Source organism: Pan troglodytes, chromosome 18 (assembly GCF_028858775.2).
Source record: "Pan troglodytes isolate AG18354 chromosome 18, NHGRI_mPanTro3-v2.0_pri, whole genome shotgun sequence".
NCBI classification, from domain to species: Eukaryota; Metazoa; Chordata; class Mammalia; order Primates; family Hominidae; genus Pan; species Pan troglodytes.
The window spans coordinates 91256399-91260481 of NC_072416.2; positions in this window are offsets into that span (position 1 = coordinate 91256399).

The following is a 4083-nucleotide window of genomic DNA, read 5'->3' on the forward strand; positions in this document are numbered from 1 at the left end:
ACAGATGGCGGTGTAGATGTTTCCATGTTTATACAGATGGCAGAGTAGTTAGTTCCATGTTTATGGAGATGGCAGTGTAGTTATTTTCATGTTTATAGAGATGGCGGTGTAGATATTTCCATATTTATAGAGATAGCGGTGTAGATATTTCCATCTTTCTACAGATGGCAGTGTAGATATTTCCATGTTTATACAGATGGCGGTGTAGATATTTCCATATTTATACTGCTGTCTGTGTAGATATTTCCATGTGTATACTTTTGGTATTGTAGGTATTTCCATGTTTATACAGATGGTGGTGTAGATATTTCCATGTTTATTCAGATGACTGTGTAGATATTTCCATGTTTTCACAGATGGCGCTGTAGATATTTCCATGTTTATACAGATCGCGGTGTAGATATTTCCATGTTTATACAGATGGCGTTGTAGATATTTCCATGTTTTTACAAATATCGGTGTAGATATTTCCATGTTTACACAGATTGCGGTGTAGATATTTCCATCTTTCTACAGATGGCATTGTAGATATTTCCATGTTTATACAGATGGTGCTGTAGATATTTCCAAGTTTATATACATGGTGGTGTAGATATTACCGTGTTTATACAGATAGCGGTGTAGATATTTCCATGTTTATACAGATCGTGGTGAAGATATTTCCATGTTTATACAGATCGAGGTGAAGGTATTTCCATGTTTATACAGATCGCGGTGTAGATATTTCCATGTTTATACAGATCGCGGTGTAGATATTTCCATGTTTATACAGATAGCGGTGTAGATATTTCCATGTTTATACAGAGAGCGGTGTAGATATTTCCATGTTTATAGAGATAGCCGTGTAGGTATTTCCATGTTTATAGACATAGCGGTGTAGATATTTCCATGTTTATAAAGATGGCGTTATAGATATTTCCATCTTTATACCGATAGCGGTGTTGACTTTTCCATGTTTATACAGATAGCGATGTAGATATTTCCATGTTTATACAGCTCGCGGTGCAGATATTTATATCTTTATACACATGGCATTGTAGATATATCCTTATTCACACAGATGGCGGTGTAGATGTTTCCATGTTTATACAGATGGCGGAGTAGTTTGTTCCATGTTTATGGAGATGGCAGTGTAGATATTTCCATGTTTATACAGATGGAGGTGTAGATATTTCCATGTTTTTACAGATATCTGTGTAGATATTTCCATGTTTACACCGATTGCGGTGTAGATATTTCCATCTTTCTACAGTTGGCATTGTAGATATTTCCATGTTTATACAGATGGCGGAGTAGATATTTCCATGTTTATATAGATGGTGGTGTAGATATTACCATGTTTATACAGATAGCGGTGTAGATATTTCCATGTTTATACAGATCGTGGTGAAGATATTTCCATGTTTACAGATCGAGGTGAAGATATTTCCATGTTTTTACAGATCGAGGTGAAGATATTTCCATGTTTATACAGATCGCGGTGTAGATATTTCCATGTTTATACAGATCACGGTGTAGATATTTCCATGTTTATACAGACAGCAGTGTAGATATTTCCATGTTTATGCAGATCGTGGTGAAGATATTTCCATGTTTATACAGACCGAGGTGAAGATATTTCCATGTTTATAGAGATAGCGTTGTAGATATTTCCATGTTTGTACAGATGGCGGTGTTGATATTTCCATCTATACACAGATGGCCGTGTAGATATTTCCATGTATATACAGATGGCGGCATAGATATTTCCATGGACAAGCAGATGGCGGTGTAGATATTTCCATGTTTATACAGACAGCGGTGTAGATATTTCCATGTTTATACAGATGGTGGTGTAGATATTTCCGTGTTTATACACATGGCGGAGTAGATACTTGCATCTTTATGGAGATGGCAGTGTAGATATTTTCATGTTTATAGAGATGGCGGTTAGATATTTCCATATTCATAGAGATAGCGGTGTAGATATTTCCATCTTTCTACAGATGGCAGTGTAGATATTTCCATGTTTATACAGATGGTGGTGTGGATATTTCCATATTTATACAGATGTCTGTGTAGATATTTCCATGTGTATACTGATGGTATTTTAGCTATTTCCATGTTTATACAGATGGTGGTGTAGTTTTTTCCATGTTTATTCAGATGACTGTGTAGATATTTCCATGTTTTTACAGATGGCAGTGTGGATATTTCAATGTTTATAGAGATGGCGCTGTAGATATTTCCATGTTTATACAGATAACGGTGGAGATATTTCCATGTTTATAGAGATAGCGGTGTAGGTATTTCCATGTTTATAGACTTAGCGGTGTAGATATTTCCGTGTTTATATAGATGGCGTTGTAGATATTTCCATGTTTATACCGATATCGGTGTTGATATTTCCACGTTTATACAGATAGCGATGTAGATATTCCCATGTTTATACAGCTCGCGGTGCAGATATTTATATCTTTATACAGATGGCATTGTAGATACTTCCATATTCACACAGATGGCGGTGTAGATGTTTCCATGTTTATACAGTTGGCAGAGTAGTTTGTTCCATGCTTTTTGGAGATGGCAGTGTAGATATTTCCATCTTTAGAGAGATGGCGTTGCAGATATTTCCATGTTTATAGACATAGCGGTGTAGATATTTCCATGTTTCTACAGATGGCGGTGTTGATATTTTCATCCATACACAGATGGCCCTGTAGATATTTCCATGTTTATACAGATAGCGGCGCAGATATTTCCATGGACATGCAGATGGCGGTGTAGATATTTCCGTGTTTATACAGACAGCGGTGTAGATATTTCCATGTTTACACAGTTGGTGGTGTATATATTTCCGTGTTTATACACATGGCAGAGTAGATACTTCCATCTTTATGGAGATGGTAGTGTAGATATTTTCATGTTTATACAGATCGCGGTGTAGATATTTCCATGTTTATACAGATCACGGTGTAGATATTTCCATGTTTATACAGACAGCAGTGTAGATATTTCCATGTTTATGCAGATCGTGGTGAAGATATTTCCATGTTTATACAGACCGAGGTGAAGATATTTCCATGTTTATAGAGATAGCGGTGTAGATATTTCCATGTTTGTACAGATGGCGGTGTTGATATTTCCATCTATACACAGATGGCCGTGTAGATATTTCCATGTATATACAGATGGCGGCATAGATATTTCCATGGACAAGCAGATGGCGGTGTAGATATTTCCATGTTTATACAGACAGCGGTGTAGATATTTCCATGTTTATACAGATGGTGGTGTAGATATTTCCGTGTTTATACACATGGCGGAGTAGATACTTGCATCTTTATGGAGATGGCAGTGTAGATATTTTCATGTTTATAGAGATGGCGGTTAGATATTTCCATATTCATAGAGATAGCGGTGTAGATATTTCCATCATTCTACAGATGGCAGTGTAGATATTTCCATGTTTATACAGATGGTGGTGTGGATATTTCCATATTTATACAGATGTCTGTGTAGATATTTCCATGTGTATACTGATGGTATTTTAGCTATTTCCATGTTTATACAGATGGTGGTGTAGTTATTTCCATGTTTATTCAGATGACTGTGTAGATATTTCCATGTTTTTACAGATGGCAGTGTGGATAATTCAATGTTTATAGAGATGGCGCTGTAGATATTTCCATGTTTATACAGATAACGGTGGAGATATTTCCATGTTTATAGAGATAGCGGTGTAGGTATTTCCATGTTTATAGACTTAGCGGTGTAGATATTTCCGTGTTTATATAGATGGCGTTGTAGATATTTCCATGTTTATACCGATATCGGTGTTGATATTTCCACGTTTATACAGATAGCGATGTAGATATTCCCATGTTTATACAGCTCGCGGTGCAGATATTTATATCTTTATACAGATGGCATTGTAGATACTTCCATATTCACACAGATGGCGGTGTAGATGTTTCCATGTTTATACAGTTGGCAGAGTAGTTTGTTCCATGCTTTTTGGAGATGGCAGTGTAGATATTTCCATCTTTAGAGAGATGGCGTTGCAGATATTTCCATGTTTATAGACATAGCGGTGTAGATATT